Raw genomic sequence first — 9,719 nt, 5'->3', positions numbered from 1 at the left:
TGTGATTGCATAAACACGGTGTCTCAGTGATGGGCAGGTTCTCCACCATCCATCTGTTCTGCTGGCATTTCCATCTCAAGAGAGAGAGAGAGAGAGAGAGAGAGAGAGAGAGAGAGAGAGAGAGAGAGAGAGAGAGAGAGAGAGAGAGAGAATTTATAGCGATAGAGAGACAGGTGAGAGAGGATCAGAGATACCCCATGAGGACAGCCTGTCTCTGTCACTACAGACCAATAACACCTGATCACCCTCCAGTCTATGTGTGTGCATACTAGCCTACATCAGTGGTTCTCAAACTTTTTTGGTGCCAATTAAGGACCCCCAGATTGGCCGCATATCCCCATCTGAAAATGTTTTGTGGCAGTTAAAAAAACTAACTATTTCCTTGTGTTGCTATTTTAGAACAACATAAATGGATAAAGTGGTTAAAACGATGATTGTGATGCTCATTTAGCTGAGGACCTCCTGGAATTTACGAAAAAACACAACGTTAGAATATGGAGATAAGAGGTTTCTTCCCGACAGCAACGATATGGAGAACAGGGTTTTTGTTTTCCATCACATGGGTGTAAATGGTCTTCCATCTTCAATGAAATGTGATGGTTCAGTTATTTGTGGAAGAACTAACTTCAGCATCATGACACACTTCTGCCTCCACTCTGCTAGAACATGGTGTCAACACACACACAGTCCCTGTGAATATAACGTAACAGTGGCCTAACTCGTTGGTTCTCAAAGTGGGGTCCGGGGACCCCCGGGGGTACTTGAGGGGATACCAGGGGGTCCCCAGCTAAATGATTTATAGGAACCAAATGGACCCTTATGGCTCTGTAACTCTAAGAGTGTACAAATGGAACGGGTCCATTTGGTTCCATTTGTACACTCTCAGAGTTAAATGAACATTGATTTTACAATATGAATTGGGGTCCCAGAGATAGAAATGCCATTAAATGGGGGTCCGTAGTCCTAATGCATGTCAAACTGGGGGTCCTTGAAATGAAAATGGTTGAGAATCACTGCTAGAGAGCCGTAAAAACCTTCTCTTATGGGGGTCCCTGGCTTATCTTTTCAAATGGGGGTCCGCAGGCTATTAAGTGTCAATTAGGGGGTCCTTGACATGAAAAAGTTTGAGAACCACTGGCCTAACTAACACTGTAAATATAACGCAACATGTCATGTAGGCCTAGTACCCATCTACAAATGTATGGCTGGCAGGATCCTGGAAGCAGCAATGGGAGTTGGCTGGACCCACAGGTCTCCACCATTACATCTGGGAAAAGGAGTTGAAGGGAATGGAATGGACCCTGCTGAACCGCTTACGCACCACGGTCGGCTGCTTCAAATGGTCTATGAAGAAGTGGGGCCTGATGGCAGACAGCGCTGCATGCGAGTGCGGAGAGCTTGAGCAGACTGCCGATCCCATAATCGCCACCTCTCCCCTGTGTACAGACCACCTTCGCAACACATAATCAACACCTGTCCCTGTACAGACCACCTATCCCCTGTACAGACCACCTACAGACCAGGGCCTCTTCCGAGCAGTGCGACCAGAGACGAGGGCGTGGCTGCACGACATTTGATGACGATTCGCAAAAGAAGAATTGCCAACGTGACAGGAGAAAGGGTGTCTTCTGCGTCAGCATCGGACGGGAAAGGTACCTGACCAAGAGTTTTTATGTGCTCTTATGTGTGTGTGTGTGTGTGTGTGTGTACTAGGGGTGGGACGATATATCGATATCGCGATATATCGCGGTACTTCCTCCAACGATAAATAATGGATATACTGCTGAAAAATATCGATATTTATATATTCTTTTGTGATACGTTTTTTTCCGACTCTGTATTTGTGTAATGATGATTTTGAACTGTTTGGTGCTATTTTATATGTTTATGAATTGAATACAAGGACTATCGTGATATATCGTTGGTGAAATTTCATGCAATATATCGTGATATCGCATATATATCATGTATATCGAATATCGCGATATTATTGTTATCGAGGGCCTAATATCGCCACAGATATCGTATCGTGAGATACCCATATCGTCCCACCCCTAGTGTGTACTGTCTGTTTAAGTGTCTTTATGTAAGTATATAGTGTGTAGATCGTTGATGTCGGGTGGTAAGTCAGCGGGTGGTAAGTCAGAAACAGGTTCTTAAAAAGAAGAAAACGATTAAAAATAGTGAAAATAGACGATCTACAAGCTCGCCTCGCATCGGCTTTGTGAGCCCGACAGCAGCAATATTATGGGTATACGGCAAGCCAGGTGTTGTTTGTGTGCGATGGTGTGTACGTGTGTTTGTGTGCACGCGTGCGTGTGTGTGTGTAAGTGTGTGCGTGTGTGTGTATGAGCATGCCCTAACCCTCTCTCTCTCTCTCTCCTTATCTCCTTTCCCATGAGCCCCCTGCCATTTCTCCCTCCAGCCATATGACCCACCAGTGATACCTCACTGAGACCCTGTCTCCCCCAACCCAGATAACACACCACCCTAAAAATACTACCTCTCTCTCTCTCCCTCTTGCTGTCCCTCTCCCTCTCTCTCACCTCTTGCTCTCTCACTCAGAAGTCTCCATGGCTAACAGTAAAGCTCTGCCAGAAATTTAAATGCCCCGGGGCTGTAAGCTAGCTGCCAGGGAATGTGTCTTTTTATACTCTCTCTCTCTCTCTCTCTCTCTCTCTCTCTCTCTCTCTCTCTCTCTCTCTCTCTCTCTCTCTCTCTCTCTCTCTCTCTCTCTCTCTCTCTCTCTCTCTCTCTCTCTCTCTCTCTCTCTCTCTCTCCTCTCTCTCTCTCTCTCTCTCTCTCTCTCTCTCTCTCTCTCTCTCTCTCTCTCTCTCTCTCTCTCTCATATCTTTGTTGCCGTGCAGAAACCTCGTATATCCCTGTATTTCAACATGTTATGTTTTTTCGTTAGAATTAATCCATTCTTTGGCTTTAAAAAAAATAGCAGATATACAAGCTCATAGCGGCTACCGAGCTTGTAGATCTGCTATTTTTGAAAAAGGTGTGCAAATGTTTCGATATAGATTTTTTTTAACATTTTGTCAAATATGTTGTTCCAGGGACCCCCCAGAAGCAAGATTTTATTTCTTAGATTCAAAGATTTGCACACATTTTCACGATTTTTCAAAAATAGCAGATCTACGAGCTCATAGCGCGGCACTCGGTGCCGCGCTATGAGCTTGTATATCTGCTATTTTATAATAGCCAAATAAATCTAAAAATGACACAGACGCATCCCCGTATTGAATGAGTTAAAATGCCCTACTCGATCATACAAGAGTGTCGCACAAAAACAGTGAAAAGTGCACAGATCTACAAGCTCTTGTAGATCAACTATTTTTCACTATATTTAGATAATACTAATGGTAGTAAAAAAAGGAATTGTTTTTTTGTCGGACATACAAGGTCTCCTCCAGACAGCAACTATATCTCCTACTCTCTCTCCATCAAAAATTGCTCATTAAATCAGTGCTTTTCGTGTATTTGGCAGTGGTGGTGCTTGCATTTTTTTACTTAAAAGTATGAATACTGCAATGTACTGTAGAAATACTCTGTTACAAGTAAATATCCGGAATCCCATTTCACAAGTTCGTCGTGTATAAACATCTTAAGAAAAAATTAAGAAAATTAAGAAAAAATAGCAGATCTACAAGCTCACAATGCGTCGCGATGCATATTTTCAAATGGCCGAAATGTATACAGGGCTGAAGTGGTTCATGTATGTTTTGTAATAATAATCGAAATCTACAAAGTAACTAGTAACTAAAGTTTTCAAATAATTGTAGTGGAGTAAAAGTACAATATTTGCCTCTGAGATGTAGTGGAGTAGAAGTAAAAATATTGAAAATTGGAAATACTCCTCTAAAGTAAAGAATACCTCAAAATTGCACTTAAGTATACTTCTTGAGTAAATGTAGCTAGTTACTTTACACCACTGGTAATTGGTAACTACCCCCCCCACCCTCCCACTCTCTCTGGACACAGCGTTGCGTTGGCCCCCGCGGGGCAGATGGGATGTGGGAGGGAGATGGATGAAGAGGAACGGGGCAGCCAGGACACAATCAGTCCTCCTCGCCACGCGTTAATAATTAGATATTATCAGCACCATGTGAAATTTCTGCTAATTTTGCAACGTGACATTTTTTTTGAAGACTCCTTTGTTTCCCCTGTTGGGTTTTGTTTTTTGTCATCCGGTGTGTCTCCAAGGGACTGACAGCCCAGAGAACATAAGATAATTATGATAAAGTACGACTAGGCATGTAAGGCTTCACTCAACTCACGATACGATTATAATGACCGAAAAATCATTTTTTTAAATAATTTCTCTTACACAGATCCAGTATTTTCTTTTCTTTTCTTTCTTTTTTTTTTTCTTTTTTTTTTTTTACAATATTGTGTTTTCTCTGCTGTTTGCATCACGATACATTTTGTATTAAATCGATTTAAATTGTCACCAGTTTGAATCGATTTACGATAAATCGTTACATGGCTATAAACTAATGATTTAACCACTTAAACCCCAGCATCGATCAGCTATTTTCGGCGAAAGCTTTCCCCACAATAACAGAAAACATAAAATACACTAGTATTGAGCCCTGACGGACTCCGGTATACCCATATGGGGCTTTTAAGTGGTTAATCTGTTTTTCTTTTTCTTTAATACAATGTGTCTATCATGTAGAAGTGCTCTGATGCAGCGTCTCAACTCCCTCTCCATCCCTCATTTCCTAAACTCCTACGTTATCCCGTGGTTTCTAAAGGCCGACCGCCTTTATTCAGACACGAATGTTACACTTATAATGCAGGTACTGCATTACATGGTACTACTCTGACACCATAATGTGAAATGCCCAGACATCATCCATTAATGGTTAACCTATTTAGACCTGAAGCCGGTTCTACAAATGCCTTCTAAACCAGAAGTTCTCAAACTGTTGTGCTCTCATAGTCTAATATAATATGAGAGCACAAGAGTAATAGTTTCTGTGTTGTTTCCTCAACAACGTAGCAGCGATAATAAACAATAACAAGCCAATATTGGGATAATGAACGGTGAGCAGCAGAAATAAAAACCTGCCAGGGTGATTATCATACGTCCATGTGAAGCGGAGGAGGAGAAGAGAGGTCTAGAACAGTGGTTCTCAACCTTTTCAGGCCGTGACCCCTCAAAATATTCATATTTGAACTGGGGACCCCCTAAAATATTGATATTTGAACTGAGGACAAGCACTTGGAATTGTAGGAGTTGAGGCATTACATTGAGTCTGACTCGGTTCCACAGATAAATATTGTGAAAATAGCCGATCTACAAGCTCACAACACCTCGCAATGCGAGGTGTTGTGAGCTTGTAGATCAGCTATTTTCACAATGTTTGCCTCTTTCTGGTCTTTTTTCATTACTACTTTTTAAGTATATATTTTTTCACTTTATTGTCATCTGGGAACCCCCCCAACATCATGCGAGGACCCTCCTGGGGGTCCAGACCCACAGGTTGAGAACCACTGGTCTAGAGGAGAGGTCTAACATTATGTCACCCTGAAGGACGTTTGTTGTGAAAAACTTTTCACGGTTGTGGTGGAGGGGAGCGCACAGAGAAGACACATGACAAGGTGTGTGTGTGTGTGTGTGTGTGTGTGTGTGTGTGTGTGTGTGTGTGTGTGTGTGTGTGTGTGTGTGTGTGTGTGTGTGTGTGTGTGTGTGTGTGTGTATTCATGTTCATTGAGTCTTACGGGGGGGACCCTTCGCCTGCTGTTGGCCCCAAAACCCACGCAGGTTGACCAAAGGGGTCCTGTGTGGGTGGACAACTCAATGGAGACCCCCCCCCCCCCACACACACACACACACACACACACACACACACACACACACACACACACACACACACACACACACACACATCCTCTATCCTTCCTTTCCATCCATTACGACATCATTTGGTTCGACCAAAACAACCCCTAAAAAGGAAAGTGAAATTGGGTTTGCCGATAGACATTAGTTGATTATAAAAACCCTGGTATGGAAATTCCACACACTGTGGAATGAGTGTTTAGTGAGAGGGTACAAATATAACCAAATGGACCCTCTCACTGTTATATTAAAGGGATAGTTTTCACAGTTGCTTTTTTTCTATCGATTAGTCACCCCATGGAGACTTGAATTCATGGATATGTTTTTGTTTTTGTCACATTCCTAAGACAATAATTTGATGACTAGCGGACCGGTAGGCAGCGGTTCCGGTAGAGACACAAAGGAGACTCTTTGTGTCTCCTACCGGAACCGTCTTCAAACCGGAACGGTCATCAAATCAATGGCTTATTGAATGCGACAAAAACAACAAAATATCCATGAATTCAAGTCTCCATGGGGTGACTAATCGATAGAAAGAAAGTCATTTTGGGGGTGAACTATGCCTTTAAAAGGTGGTATAAGTGATCTGTTGTTGTAAGAAAATGTGATTCTGTGATTCCATCATTGCTAATGGAGTGTATATTCAGTAACAGGGGTGTGTATTCCCATCTCTCCAGCTCTTTAGCAAACAGAAAATGCAAATTGGAACATATGTATTTTCTGTTTACTAAAGAGCTGGAGAGACAGCTGGAGAGACCATGCACCCCTGTTACTGAACACACACTCTATAACAGTGATTTGCTATCACATCATAGAGCTATTTAACATTTATTTAAACACATATCCCTCACCACCTTTAGCACTGAGCGTGCACAAATCCATTCGTACACTCTCAGTTTTAAATTAACTACTATTACAGTACGTCCGCCGTGTTCCGTGTGGAATTACACCCACTCTCACAGAACCAGAGAAATGGTGGTTTTAAACTGGGGGGGGGCTATATTTTTGAAAAATCATGAACAAATTGTGCAAATCTTTGAATAATTATGTATATTTTTGTTCAACTCAAGTCTTTGCTTCTGGTGGGTCCCTGGAACAAAAATATTTTCAGATGGGGGTCCGCGCTCCGCGGCCAAAAATACATATCATTTTGGGGGTCCTTGACATGGAAATGTTTGAGAACCATGTGATATATGGTGCTGAAGAGAGAGAGAGACAGTAAGAGAGATGAGTCTGGTGGATTTGCAGCTTTTTTTCTTTCTTCCTTTCTCTCTTCGAGGTCTCACTGTATATTACTATTTTTAAGTCTGTGCACGAACGAACGGGGACATCGGTGTGTGTGTGTGTGTGTGTGTGTGTGTGTGTGTGTGTGTGTGTGTGTGTGTGTGTGTGTGTGTGTGTGTGTGTGTGCGTGGGGAGGGCGTACGAGGGAAAAACAGAGATAGGGGGCTGTGTCATAAAGAGGAGGGATTAGCAGGGATTAGTTGTAAAACCAGACGATTGGCCCGTTTATCAGCTCACCTCTCCTTTATCGGACGACAAGATAGGTCACACACACGCACGTACACACAATGGTGGAAAAAGTACTCAAATTCTTTACTCAACTAAAAGTACCGATGCTGCAATATAGAAATACTCTGTTACAAGTAAAAGTCCAGAATAAAAAAATTACTTGAGTAAAAGTACAAAAGTATTGGCATCAAAATGTACTTAAAATGCCAAAAGTAAAAGCTCTAAACTGTTTGAAAATAGCAGATCTACAAGCTCACAACGCGTTGTGAGCTTGTAGATCGGCTATTTTTAAATAGCCTATGTATAAAATAGGGCTAAAGTGGTTAATGTTTGTTTCATAATATCATAATTTATATCTGAAAAAGTAACTAGTAACTAAAGTATTCAAATCATTGTCGTGGAGTAAAAGAACAATCTTTGCCTCTGAGATGTAGTGGAGTAGAAGTAAAAGCATTGGAAATTGGAAATACTCAAGTAAAGTACAATTACCTCAAAATTGTAGTTAAGTACTGTACATTACTTAAGTAAATGTACTTAGTTACTTTCCACCACTGCGTACACATGTATGTACGTACGTACGCACGCACGTACATTCACAGATGCACACGCGCGCACACATCACATGCATGCATACACACAGGCAGAGAAGCAGAGGTAAAAATATATCAGTATTGGCCTATAATATATAATATTGAGGCCAGGAATGCTAGGAGTCCAGGAATCGCTAAATATATACTGTATCTACAAACAGGTGACAAATTAAAGCCGCAATCTGTGAGTTTTATGTCTCCGAAACCCAACATGCATTCTCCTGCATATGCGTGGGAGACCATGCATGCAGACATCGGTATGATGCGTAATACCAGCTTGGCAAGGGGAGAAATTGTGCTCATGAGCTTGAGGCAGTGCTACTTGTCAACTAGTATAGGCTAGTTCAGTGGTTCTCAAACGTTTTCACGTCAAGGACCCCCAAAATGATATGCATTTGGTTCCAGGGACCCCCCAGAAGCAAAGATTTGAGTAACAAATGTTCGCTTTAAAAAATATATATATATTCAAAGATTTGCACAAGTTCTCACAAACTTTCAAAAATATCAGATCTACAAGCTCATAGCGCGGCACCGAGTGCCGCGCTATGAGCTTGTAGATCTGATATTTTTTAACAGCCAAACCATAAAATATGGTCTAAAGTGGTGAAAATGTGACACTATATTAACTCATTTTGTTGGGGACCCCCTGGTACCCCTCCAAGGACCCCCTGGGGGTCCACGGACCCCAATTTGAGAACCAATGGGCTATAGTTGTCCTACCCGACACCAGCGTCTAAATGTCTCAATGGAAGAGTAACAAGACCACACCTCCTACCACTGACTGCACATATATCTACTAACATACTCTACCACAACCGTACAGATTGAATATAGTGTGTGTGTGTGTGTGTGTGTGTGTGTGTGTGTGTGTGTGTGTGTGTGTGTGCGTGCGTGCGTGCGTGCGTGCGTGCGTGCGTGCGTGCGTGCGTGCGTGCGTGCGTGCGTGCGTGCGTGCGTGCGTGCGTGCGTGCGCGTGTGTGCGTCATACACCAAAAGAACAGTACAGGCCTGATAAATGTGATGGTAGGCTACTTTAGATAAGTGGTTCTCAAGTGGTTCTCCCTAAGGACCCCCAGGGGTCCTTGAGAGGGTTCCAGGGTGTCCCCAGCCAGTTAATATGGCATAAAAATCTGTTTAAGTAACCACCTTAACTCTATTTTATACTTTGGCTATTTTGACTTTTTCTTTTGATAAAAAATGTTATAATTTTGACAAAACATGAACCCAGCTCTTCTCTCATGGGGCCCTGGGGGCCCCTGTGGCAAAAAAAAAATGTTTTCAAATGGTCTTTGACATGTAAATGAGAAGCACTGATCATAGATGTGTGAGATGTAGTTTCATCTGATGTTACTGTGGACTGGACCGGAACAACACTGACCCCCTGTGGTCCAGATGGTCATTACAACTTGTAAAGAGCACGAGCAAGTGATGGGTAAAAAAAATATACTATTTTCTTACTCAAGTAAAAGTAGCAATAATATAAAAATGTATACAATAATACTCTGTTACAAGTACCAGCTCTGTAGAAAATAATACTCTGTTACCAGTCCTGTATTTACTTGATTAAAATACAAAAGTATTGCCATCATGATACAGTAGGTGTGTGTGCGTGTGTGCGTGTGTGCGTGCGTGCGTGCGTGCGTGCGTGCGTGCGTGCGTGCGTGCGTGCGTGCGTGCGTGCGTGCGTGCGTGCGTGCGTGCGACTGTGCGTGCGTGCGACTGTGCGTGTGTGTGCTGTGTGTGTGTGTGTGCTGTGTGTGTGTGTG

The sequence above is a fragment of the Gymnoscopelus microlampas genome, assembly GCF_963454915.1.
Source record: "Gymnoscopelus microlampas genome assembly, chromosome: 5".
In the NCBI taxonomy this organism is placed as follows: domain Eukaryota; kingdom Metazoa; phylum Chordata; class Actinopteri; order Myctophiformes; family Myctophidae; genus Gymnoscopelus; species Gymnoscopelus microlampas.
The sequence above is the reverse complement of the archived record's forward strand: the minus strand, read 5'-3'. Positions refer to the sequence as shown.